Source organism: Mastigoproctus giganteus, chromosome 9 (genome assembly GCF_048544385.1).
Source record: "Mastigoproctus giganteus isolate SK-2022 chromosome 9, ASM4854438v1, whole genome shotgun sequence".
Lineage (NCBI taxonomy): Eukaryota > Metazoa > Arthropoda > Arachnida > Uropygi > Thelyphonidae > Mastigoproctus > Mastigoproctus giganteus.
In genome coordinates, this window is record NC_143583.1 from 41,155,723 (window position 1) to 41,169,051 (window position 13,329).

At 37.7% G+C, this 13,329-nt stretch overlaps 1 protein-coding gene across 2 annotated transcripts in view; it reads left to right on the plus strand.

Annotated features, from left to right (window-relative positions):
* Positions 1 to 662: 662 nt before the first annotated feature.
* Positions 663 to 13,329, plus strand: part of LOC150080166 (uncharacterized) — a 120,700-nt gene continuing 108,033 nt past the window's right edge. Inside the window, exon 1 of one of the 2 annotated variants that reach the window (XM_090380993.1) lies at positions 663 to 765. The gene's annotated coding sequence lies outside the window, so the exon portion shown is untranslated. The remainder of the gene's footprint in view (positions 766 to 13,329) is intronic. The other variant, XM_090380994.1, reaches the window with a different exon arrangement.

The following is a 13,329-nucleotide window of genomic DNA, read 5'->3' on the forward strand; positions in this document are numbered from 1 at the left end:
GCTTTCACTATTAATAAATATCTTTTGTTTATATTTCTATTTGTGATGCTAGTCGTTAATGTAACATACCATCGCGAAAAAGGGTTAGAAATGTGAAATTCCTAGGTGATGCACTTTCTTTGAGCACCAGTATAGTTCTTGATTCTTCATTTTAGGAAGGATTTAGAGCTCCTAGAATGAGTAGCGAAGGGCAATGAGATTGATGAGGAGAACAAAGAGGTGCTCTTACCTAGAATGTAAGGGAGCATAAATTCAAATGGAGGTAAGATAATTGTAGAATAGATGTGCGGAAATTTGCCTTTAGCCAGCGAGTGCTTGACTGCTGGAACAAACTTGTTGACAACAATTACCTCCATAGTGTAAGATTTGCTGTTTAGGCCACTAAACAGCAAATTTAGTTTTTTTAAATTTGCTGTTTAGTTGACTAACACTGCGTAAAAAAATCAGCTTTGCTTTCCAAGTACTATATTGATATCTTTTTATTTTATTCATATTACATAAAATTTTATAATATTATGTGCGTAGCATTATATATACATATATGGTTTGTTATATGTTAGCAATAAAATTTTGCAGCACCATAAAAACAATTTAATATTATGTATGTTTGTATATTTATTTTCATATTGTACTTCTAAAAAATGCTTGTAAAATTGTCGTTTCTCATATTCACCTGACGAAACTTGCTGACGAACATCTGGGTTTGGGGAGGAATGGTTGATGGCTAAGTTGAATAGTATTTTTCTGAATAATTGTTTTGTTCTGGTACAGTATACTATTAATTTTTAATTTCATAGATGCTTTAAAGCGGAACTAGATTTTCTTATGATTTTAGTGAATTAATTTTTTTTGAAATATATATACTTATATCTGTTATATTTTTGCCCGAACGAGGAGTTTGACATCATTTACACATTGCTTATACTTATTTGGATGCTCTCGCTTTCACGAAATGGCAATAAACATTCCTTTGACATTATGCTTTTCTTCAGAATTATGATTTGTGTTTTTAAAGTATCATCGATTGCGTATGGTGTACTTTTGTACAAATTTTGATTATAATTTTGATAAGAGAGGACGTTAAATTTTTTCAAGTTCTGTGTGTTTTCTTCCAGTGGAAAAATAGTATCTGACGCAATTGTTATGCAGTCAGACTAGTAAAAAAAATAATAAATATATATATCATAAAATAAATTTTCTGTTTAAAGGCCGGTTACATTTTATTTCTGTTTTGGCAGTCTTCATCTCTTTTTCTGTTTTTTTTTAGTTCATTTCTGGCTCTGATAAGTCAGTTGTGCAATGTTTCTTGGCTAACCGTGTTACGAGAATCTTTGCTAAAGAACGTATTAGTAATACAGCTCAATGTTTATCGAGCATCTTAAAATGCGTGGCACAACAATATGTTCGATAATTGACAACTGAAATCTGGTTTCGAGTGCGATTTATTTAATGCATATTTATTTAGTAAACATACTAATGGTATGCGATTTACATTGCTTTAAATGACTGATTGTGATTGTACTCTTTCGTATACAACGAGTCAACTCTTTTAATAATAAATAAATAAAAATAAATAATAGAGCACCAGCATAGAATTTGTTTTGACCCATTGCTTTAAATGACTGATTGTGATTGTACTCTTTCGTATACAATCAGTCAACTCTTTTAGTAATAAATAAATGAAATAATAACAGAGCACCAGCATAGAATTTGTTTTGAATCCCATATTTTTTTTTTTTTTGCATTCTAAAACCACATTGTTCATCCAACAGTAACTAAGAATACGTTTTCAAGAAATCCGTTAATTAAATATGAAGAACTAATTAAAACTAATAGGAACTTATTAGTTTTCATGCAAGTGGAACAATATTAAGTACAGCCACTCCCTGGCTTACGTAATGCAGGCAGTTGTCGACTTTACGAGTTTATTCGTTCCTAGCGTGCGCTCGTAAAGCGGGAATGTATTTCCCGTAGACATAATGTTAAAAAAGGAGTTACTTATCAACAATGAAATTAGTTTAAACAATGATTGATTTATCCAAAGAAATAAAAACGTAGTCTGTAAAATCAATAAAATTATAACAATAGAGAAATTATTTATGATTTACAAATGTTAAAGAATGTTTATTCTTCACCATCATCATCATCACTAAATGCACACTTGTTGATCACTTATTATTGGCTTGGTACTCGTTGGTTTGTTGCACAAGGAGTCATCTTCTTCAGAAATGCTTCAAAGACGTTTATTTCCAAGATAATCTTCTCTTTTCTTTATAAATTTCAATAGCATGCATAAGCATTTTTTCGCAAATTGCAACTAACAAGATTTGCAAAAATAAAAGTTTATTTTTTAAAAATTTATTTGTTTTTTGTACGATTGAAGATTTCAGTAAAGGGCAAACACATTTCACCATAATAACGTAAAAACCCACACAATTCCAGCTATCAGTATTTTCAGAAATGCAAGAAGATCGAGTTTAGCATTAGCATTAGTAGAGGCATTTGATGCAAGAAAGCAAGCTTATGCAGCATCAGCCAAAAAAAAAAAAAAAAAAAAAGCCCACTTCCACTTCACCCCTCTGTTCGTTCAAAATACCTGTCCAGCTGAGCCTTAAACTTATTTAGGCTATCAACCTCCACCACAAGGGATGGAAGTCTGTTCCACCAACCAACCACCCGCTGGCTAAAGGCAAATTTCCGCACGTCTATCCTACATCTGTCTCTCCTCAATTTGAATTTATGCCCTCTCAGGTGATTTTTCTGAGCTAGAGGAAGAATCCCATCAGCATTGAGCATGCTTAAACCATTCAAGGCTTTATACACCTCTATCAGATCACCTCGCTGGTGCCTAGTCTCCAGACACTGTAATTTGCAAAACTTAAGCCTTTCTTCGTAAGAGCACCCCTTTGTTCCATTCACTAATCTTGTTGCCCTTCTCTGTACTCGTTCCAGCAGCTCTACATCCTTCTTGAAATGAGGCCTCCAGACCTGTATACAGTACTCTAGGTGTGGCCTGACCATCGCCTTATATAATGGAATAATCACCTCCTTATCCCTGCTGGAAAAATTCCTGTATATCATTGACAATACTCCATGAGCTACTCTTGCAGCCCGTCTGCACTGCTCAGAGAACTTCATATCTGCCTGCACAACCACCCCTAAGTCCCTTTCATTCTCCACCACTGTCAGTGCAGTACCACAGAGTTGATACGTTGCTCTGGGGTTGCTGTTTCCCATGTGTAGTACTTTACATTTGTCAATGTTAAACTTCATTTGCCACCTCTCAGCCCATCTGCTCAACCTTTCCAGATCCTGTTGCAGCAGCATAGTGTCCGTAGTGTCCTTGACAACCCTGCCAACCTTTGTATCGTCTGCAAACTTGGACATTAAGCCGGATATACCATCATCAATATCATTTATAAATACAGAAAACAATAATGGACCCAACACTGAGCCCTGAGGGACTCCACTAATAACATCAGTCCACGATGAGCAGTGTCCATTGATTACCACTCTCTGTCTTCTCCCCCTCAACCACCCCTTTATCCATAGCAGCAATTTGCCTCCAATGTCACACTGCTCCAATTTGTGTAGCAGTCTTCCATGTGCAACAGTATCAAAAGCCTTTCTAAGATCCAAGTATATAATATCAAAGTTATTCCCTGCATCCAGTTCTTTTGTGACTGCATCATAGTATCCAATCAAGTTGGTCAGGCAAGACTTCCCCTTAACAAAACCATGCTGTGTCTGAGCTATAACTGAAGTCTTGTCTAAATGATCCTGCAGTGCTTCTTTAACCAGTGCCTCCATTAATTTTCCTGGAACAGAAGTTAAGCTCACAGGTCTATAATTACTTGTGTCAGCCTTTGATCCTCCTTTGTGAATTGGGGTCACATTTGCACATTTCCAGTCTATGGGTACCTCCCCTGAGTCCAAGGAAGCTCTCATAATTATGGCTAAGGGTTTGCTTACTTCCTTTGCTGCCTCCTTTAATATAACTGGATAGATCCCATCCACCCTGGGTGCCTTTATGTTTATCCTCAACAATTTCTCCTCCACTTTACTCCCAGTTATTTCAAGATTCTGTAGCTTACTGCCAGAGTTGACTACCCGTTTATAATTTCTTGCAGTAACAGAAATCCCAATAAACCGGAAAGTGCAAATTGTTTTTATTGTTTTATGGTCGTGACTTCCAGAAATGTGCTTTAGAAAAATATCACAAAGCCGTTCAAAATTGGTTCTTATAACATATGATAACGATGAAAGTGTAGTGCATTTAATGATTTGAATTGGTAACTAATACAATTTACACTATAAAAACGACCTTTTAGGGAGTTATATAGTGAAAATTTGAACTTTCGAGGTTGTGGAATGAATTACTAAAAAACAATGTGTTATTGGGTTCACATTACGATATTTTCGCAATATGATGGTAACGGATTAATATTGTAAAGCGGGGTACACTGTATTGTATGTTTAACATTCATTTTTTGCAATTAATGTTCATATTTTCGATTTTGTTGATACTTGATAAAAAAATATAAAAAAAAAATTTAAACCCGGGAACTCATAAAGCAAGAACAACATAAAGCCTGTACTCGACTTTACATAAGTTTTTGCTGGCCGGTGTAAACTTAAAAAAAATCCTGGAAACGTATTTTGCATCCCATATGAATAAATGGAGATATTGTGAAAATATCATAATGTGAACCCAATAACATATTGTTTTTTTTTAATTCATTCCAAATCCTTGGAAGTTGAAATTTTTGCTACATAACTAAGCTTTTATCTCTCTAAAAGGTCATTTTTATAATGGAAATTGCATTACACTTTCATTGTTATCATATGTTCTGTTATAAGAATCAATTTTGAATGCCTTTATGATATTTTTCTAAAACACATTTTTGGAAGTCACTACCATAAAACAATTTGCACTTTCCAGTTTATTGGGCTTTCCTGTTAGTGCAATCTATTATAAACAGGTAGTAAATTTGATTATTGCATTTTCAATAATCCCAATAACTGGAATTCAGTGGAGTGGGTTTTTACGTTACGGTATTATGGTGAAATGAGTTCCCCTTCACTGAAATCTTCAATCATATAAAAAACATAAATAAATTTTCAGAATCTTCTCTTCATTCCTATTTACTTATTACAATGGTGAAGAGAAAGGGACCAACGGAAAGTGCAAGTGCTGGCAGTGCTAGGAAACAAAACAAAATTGATTTAGAAATGAAGATGATTAATTAAGAATTACAAAGCAGGACAAAGTTTGTCATCTATTGCATGAAATTAGGTCTTTCTCCTTCAACAGCGAATACTAATTTAAGGGACAGTGCACGTATAAAAGAACATGTTAAAGGAGCAACACATTTAAGATCAACAGTGATCACAAAACAGTGTTCAAGTGCTGTATCGAAGATGGAAAGCTATTAATAATATGGATGGAAAATCAGATTCAGAAGCAAGTGCCCCTGAATCCAATGGCCATTCAAGCAAAAGCAAGAAGTATTTATGAAGATATTAAGGATAAGTATGGCAAACCCCAAGCCAAGTTTGTGGCAAGCATCAGATGGTTTCATAGGTTCAAGCATTGCGCTGGTTTCCAAAACATTAAAGTATATTGTAGATAGCACGTTGATAGATACTAAAGATACTGTAGCATATTGAAGACTGCTGTATGACATTAAGGGCAAGTTGCTACAATGAATAAAGGGTTGGTTGAGTGGGAGACGGCAAAGAGTGGTAATAAATGGACCTGCTGTACATGGACTAATGTTATTAGTGGAGTCCCCCAGGGTTCTGTGCAGGGCCCATTGTTGTTTTGTGTATTTATGGTTTGCAGATGATACAAAGGTTGGCAGGGTTTTTAATGATAGTAAAGAGAATATGCTACTGCAACAGGATCTAGAAAAGTTAGGCAGATGGGCTGAGAAGTGGCAACTGAAGTTTAATATTGACAAATGTTTATCAAATGCATATGGGTAGTAGTATCCCAAGAGAGATGTACTAACTGTGTGGTACCACACTCAGGGAGATGAAGAATGAAAAAAAATCTTGGGGTAATTGTGCAGTCAGATATGAAGTTCTCTGAGCAGTGCAGATGGGCTGCCAGAGCAGGTCGTGGAGTTTTGTCAGTGATATATAGGAATTTTGGTAGCAGAGACAAAGAGATGATTAAACCTTTGTATAAGGCAATGGTGAGATCACACCTTGAGTACTGTGTACAGGTCTGGAGGCCTCATTTTAGGAAGGATGTAGGCTTGCTAGAACTAGTACAGAGAAGGGCAACAAGATTGGTGAGAGGAACAAAGGCGGGGCTCTCTTACCAAGAGAGGTTTAAATTCTCTAAGTTGCAGCATCTGGAGATTAAGCACCTGCAAGGTGATCTGATTGAGGTGTACAAGACCTTGAATAGTTTGAGCAGGTACAGTGCTGATGGACTACTTCTGCTTGCTCAGATTAAGAACCTGAAGGGGCATAGATTCAAATTGAGGAAAGGCAGTTGTAGAATAGATGTGTTGGAAGTTTGCCTTTAGCCAGTGGGTAATTGATTGCTGGAACAGACTTCCAACTGTTGTTGTGGAAGTTGATAACTTAAATAAATTTAAGGCTGAATTAGAGAAACATTTGGAGTGACTGGGTGGATGAAATGGGAAGGTTTTTCATTTTATTATACTTTTTTTTTTTTTTTTTTTTTTTTTTGCTCGATGCTCTATAAGCTTGCTTTCTTGCATCATATGCCTCAGTTATCACAGTCATTATCTCCCTGTTAGAATTTTATAAACTTCTGATATCCCCTCCCTAACGAATTCCTCAAGTGTGAATGTAGATGCAAAATACCTTTTCAGTTTGTCAGAAACCTGAGCAGGATCTTCTACTGTTAATTTTCTTCTCTGCCATAAGTAAAGAAGTCTTTGCTGCTGTTCTTTGCCAGAGACCTCATAATCTACCTTAGCTTGCCCAACCTCTTTTGTGACTTTATTACAAACTATGTTATATCTACTATAGGCCTCAGTATCTACTGATAATTTTTATGCATCCCATGCATTTTTCTTCTCTGCCACAAGTCTCATCAGTTCATCTGACATCCATTTAGTTCTAAGCTGTGAGCAGTATTTCTTAGTTGATATGAAAAGCCTAGTAGTTTCTACAATTACTTCCCTGAATGCTCACATTTAGAATTCGCTGTTGGTAAGACCATCAGATCGTCCCACTGTGTAGAATTTAAAAACTGTGAGACCACTCTGGTCACACTTACGAAAGTAAAAGCCCTTCCCTCTATCATGACAGAAATTAGCCCAGAGTGCCCTATCTGTTTAGAAATATTAAATCTTTTTATGTAGACAAATCTTTTGTTATTGATGCATAATGGATTAGCATTAGCATTAGTAGAGGCATTTGATGCAAGAAAGCAAGCTTATGCAGCATCAGCCAAAAAAAAAAAAAAAAAAAAAAAAAACCCACTTCCACTTCACCCTTCTGTTCGTTCAAAATACCTGTCCAGCTGAGCCTTAAACTTATTTAGGCTATCAACCTCCACCACAAGGGATGGAAGTCTGTTCCACCAACCAACCACCCGCTGGCTAAAGGCAAATTTCCGCACGTCTATCCTACATCTGTCTTTCCTCAATTTGAATTTATTCCCTCTCAGGTGATTATTCTGAGCGAGAGGAAGAATCCCATCAGCATTGAGCATGCTTAAACCATTCAAGGCTTTATACACCTCTATCAGATCACCTCGCTGGTGCCTAGTCTCCAGACACTGTAATTTGCAAAACTTAAGCCTTTCTTCGTAAGAGCAACCCTTTGTTCAATTCACTAATCTTGTTGCCCTTCTCTGTACCCGTTCCAGCAGCTCTACATCCTTCTTGAAATGAGGCCTCCAGACCTGTATACAGTACTCTAGGTGTGGCCTGACCATTGCCTTATACAAGGGAATAATCACCTCCTTATCCCTGCAGGAAAAATTCCTGTATATCATTGATAATACTCCATGAGCTACTCTTGCAGCCCGTCTGCACTGCTCAGAGAACTTCATATCTGCCTGCACAACCACCCCCAAGTCCCTTTCATTCTCTACCACTGTCAGTGTAGTACCACAGAGTTGATACGTTGCTCTGGGGTTGCTGTTTCCCATGTGTAGTACTTTACATTTGTCAATGTTAAACTTCATTTGCCACCTCTCAGCCCATCTGCTCAACCTTTCCAGATCCTGTTGCAGCAGCATAGTGTCAGTAGTGTCCTTGACAACCCTGCCAACCTTTGTATCGTCTGCAAACTTGGACATTAAGCCCGATATACCATCATCAATATCATTTATAAATACAGAAAACAATAATGGACCCAACACTGAGCCTTGAGGGACTCCACTAATAACATCAGTCCACGATGAGCAGTGTCCATTGATTACCACTCTCTGTCTTCTCCCCCTCAACCACCCCCTTATCCATAGCAGCAATTTGCCTCCAATGTCACACTGCTCCAATTTGTGTAGCAGTCTTCCATGTGCAACAGTATCAAAAGCCTTTCTAAGATCCAAGTATATAATATCAAAGTTATTCCCTGCATCCAGTTCTTTTGTGACTGCATCATTGTATCCAATCAAGTTGGTCAGGCAAGACCTCCCCTTAACAAAACCATGCTGTGTCTGAGCTATAACTGAAGTCTTGTCTAAATGATCCTGCAGTGCTTCTTTAACCAGTGCCTCCATTAATTTTCCTGGAACAGAAGTTAAGCTCACAGGTCTATAATTACTTGTGTCAGCCTTTGATCCTCCTTTGTGAATTGGGGTCACATTTGCACATTTCCAGTCTATGGGTACCTCCCCTGAGTCCAAGGAAGCTCTCATAATTATGGCTAAGGGTTTGCTTACTTCCTTTGCTGCCTCCTTTAATATAACTGGATAGATCCCATCCACCCCGGGTGCCTTTCTTGTGTTTATCTTCAACAGTTTCTCCTCCACTTTACTCCCAGTTATTTCAAGATTCTGTAGCTTACTGCTAGAGTTGAATACACCTCTGGCATTCCCCTCGCTGAATAACTCCTCATGTGTGAATGTCGATGCAAAATATTCATTTAGTTTGTTAGCTACCTGAGCAGGATCATCAACAGTTGACCCATCAATATCAAGTGGACCAATCTGATTCATCCCTTTCCTTCTCGAGTTTAAATATGTAAAGAACTCTTTTCTGTTTTTCTTTGCATCCTTTGCCAAGGATTTTTCGTAGTCTTCCTTTGCCTGCCTAATCTCCTTTGTGACTTGGTTACAGACCAACTTATATCTACCATAGGCTTCTGTGTCATGTGTTAATTTGTATGTATCCCATGCATTTTTCTTCTCTGCCATATGCCTCATTAGTTCATCTGACATCCATTTTGGCCTAAACCTTGAACAATATTTCTTAGTTGGTATGTAAAGCCTAGTAGCTTCCAAGATAAGTTCTTTGAATGCTTCCCATTTTGAATTTGCTGTTGGTAACATCATCAGTTGGATCCACTGTATAGAATTTAAATACTGTCTCAGTCCATTGTAGTCGCCTTTACGGAAGCAATAACCCTTCCCTTTACCCCTAATGGTAGTTACCTCTTTGAGTAAATCCCACTTCAGCACACTGTGATCACTGCCACCTAGTGGTTCATTTATCTGCAGATTCTTAATGCATGAAGAATCACTGCTGATAATCAAATCAAGAGTATTACTCCCTCTAGTTGCCTCCCGAACATGCTGATGTAGAAAACAATCATCCAATAAATCCACAAAAGTCCTGCTAGTGTGTGAGTAACCAGCCCCCAAATTCCAGTCAATATCTGGGAAATTAAAATCTCCCATTATAAGACACTCTGATTTACTGGCCCACTATTTCCCTGTACAGTTCCTTATTATACTCATCAGAGTCATTAGGCCTATAGCACACTCCTACTCTCAATTTTGATCTCCCAATGTTTGTCACACCAAACTGACTCCACACTGCACTGTCCAGCGATGTCGACTGGCTTCACTTCCTTGGTTTTTATGTGTTTCTTAACTAATAGCATAACCCCTCCTCCCTTCCTATCCTGTGTATCCTTTCTGTAGACGTTGTACTCCCCAAATTGCAGTTCTGCATCCCTTATATCTGTGTGACACCAAGTCTCTGATATCCCAATAATATCTGCCTTCGATGTTTTGAGCAATACCTCAAATTCATCAAATTTATTTACTAAACTCCTAGCATTGGTGTACACGCAAGTATACCTGCACCTGTTTCTATTCTTAGCTACCCTAACACAACCCATGTGTTTACTTGTACCGCAATGGCTCCCAGCAGTCTCTGAAATACCATGCATCTTGTTTTTCAGGCTTCTGCTCATTCTAATAGAAGCAGTGCAAGAATCTCTTTCACCTCTGCCAGTGGCTACTGTCAATCTATTGGTCTTTGTCTCCCCCCAAGCTAGCAGTTTTTCGACCCACCTAACACTGCCTCGATAGCATCAGCAAATATTCTTGCACCCTTTCTATTTAAGTGTATCCCATCCCTGTAGAAGCAATCTCTCCTGTTAACAAGTACAGTCCAGGCTGAAAAAAATTCTACCCCTTGAGCCTTGCACAATCTTTCCAGGGCCGAATTGATCGACAAGGCTCTCATCATATACTCCCTCCTATCGTGTCTGGGCAGAATTGCAGACACTTTCAAATTCAACCCTAATTCTCGGCTTAAACACACGTGTGTGTGTGTGTGTGTGCGTGTGTGTGTGCGTGTGTGTGTGTGTGTGTGTGTGTGTGTGTGTGTGCGTGCGTGCGTGCGTGTGTGTGTTTAATCTATTATGAAATATTGGAATAGATGTAAAATGTATATCAGATCAGATTAATGGCATCAATTGTAGATTAAACATTACATCAGTCTGTAATGTAATTACTACTGTAAGAGTATAATTGGACTTTACACTGGCTGGCAAAGTTTTTGCCAGCCAGTGCAAAGTGTATTAAAACAGTGGCATAAAAGTATTAAGAGGGGCCATAAGGCCAAAAGAACCTATAAAGACTAATATAGCCTGTGTTGGTTTACATTGCTTTACCCTATAAATAAACATATAATTAGCAATAAAATAAAAATATAAAATTTTATATTTTTATTTTATTGCTAATTATATGTTTATTTATAGGGTATAGCAGTGTAAACCAACTCAGGGCTTGGCACACCAGGGTCCTGAGGTGGATATCATCATTCTTCTCTTTCTCGGTGATTCCCTTCTACTCTCTCTCTCTCTCTCTCTCTCTCTCTCTCTCTCTCTCTCTCTCTCTCTCTCTCTCTCTCTCTCTCTCTCTCTCTCTCTGTGTGTAATTCAGAATTTTTTTTTTTTTTTTTTTGGTTAGTGAAGTGTAAGTCTCAGGCTTCCTTGCACCATATGGCTAATAATAATAATAAAAATACAGGCTATATTAGTCTTTATAGGTTCTTCTGGCCCGCTTAGTACTTTTTTGCCAATGTTTTGGCGCCTCTGTAGCCAGGTGGGAAGGAGCAGCAGTGCGTAGCACACGTTTCTTGATTAGACCGGGGTTCGAGCCCGTCACCACCAAATACGGAGTTTGCGGAAAGGTCAGGGAATGACCACCGCATATTCCAGAGCAATATGGCCTTAGTTGCTAATGCTCCTAAAAACCAGATAACAAACAGCCAATGTTTTAATACACTTTGAGTACCTATATAGTACCAATACAGCCGTAATTATATATACAGGAACTCCCCGACTTCGTAATGCTCGACTTTACGTAAGTTTTTGCATCCTGTAGGAATAAATGGAGGTATCATCAGAATATCGTAATGTGAACTCAATAATGCATTGTTTTTTTTTTTTTTTTTTTTATTTCGTTCCAAGTCCTTGGAAGTTGAAAATTTTGATATATTACTAAGCTATTTATAATGGAAATTGTATTACCCTTTCATCATTATCATATGTTCCCATTATAAGAATTAATTTTGAATGTCTTTGTGATATTTTTCTAAAGCACGTTTCTGGAGGTCACGACCATAAAACAATAAAAGCAATTTGCACTTTCTGATTTATTGGACTTTTCTATTAGTGCATCAAATTATAAACAGGTAGTAAACTCGATCTTATTGCGTTTGTGGTAATACCAATAACTGGAATTCTGTGGGTTTTTACGCTGTTATGGATATATTCCCCTTCACTGAAATCTTCAATCATATAAAAAACAAATTTTCAGAAACTTCTCTTCATTCCTATTTACGTATTACAATGGTGAAGGGAAAAGGGACCAATGGAAAGTGCAAGTGGTGGTAGTGCCAGGAAATGAAACAAATTTGATTTAGTAATGAAGATGAAAATGATTAAGAAGCACGAAGCTGGAGAAAGTTTGTCATCTATTGCAAAGGAATTAGGTATCGCTGCTTCAACAGTGAATACTATTTTAGAGGACAGTGTTGCGTATAAAAGAACATGTCAAAGGATCAACACACTTAGTAATAGAGGCATGTGATTCAAGAAAGCAAGCATATGAGCTTATGTAGCATCAGCCAAAAAAAAAAAAAAAAATTCACACAACCATTCCCTCTAAATGTTTGTCCAGTTCCTCCTTGAATTTATTTAAGCTATCAACTTCCACAATGACAGATGTAAGTTTGTTCCAGCAATTAACCACCTGCTGGCTAAAGGCGAATTTCCGCACGTCTATTCTACACCTGTCTTTCCTCAATTTGAATTTATGCCCCCTTAGGTTCATAATCTGAGCAAGTGGAAGAATCTCATCAGAATTTAGTGTGCTCAACCCATTCAAGGCCTTATACACCTCATTCAGATCACCACACAGGTGCCTAGTGTCCAGCCGCTGCAATTTGCAGAACTTCAGCCTCTCTTGGTAAGAGGATCCCTTCATTCCCCTCACCAATCTTGTTTCCCTTAGCATTAGCATTAGCATTAGTAGAGGCATATGATGCAAGAAAGCAAGCTTATTCAGCATCAGCCAAAAAAAAAAAAAAAAAAAACCCTCTCCCATTTCACCCCTCCGTTCGTTCGGAATACCTGTCCAGTTGAGCTTTAAATTTGTTTAGGCTATCAACTTCAACAACAAGTGATGGAAGTCGGTTCCACCAACCAACCACCCGCTGGCCAAAGGCAAATTTCCGCACATCTATCCGACATCCGTCCTTCCTCAATTTGAATTTATGCCCTCTGAGGTGATTATTCTGAGAAAGATGAAGAATCCCATTGGCATTGAGCATGCTCAAACCATTCAAAGCCTTATACACCTCTATCAGATCACCTCGCCGGTGCCTAGTCTCCAGACTCTGTAATTTGCAAAACTTAAGCCTTTCTTCGTAAGAGCAA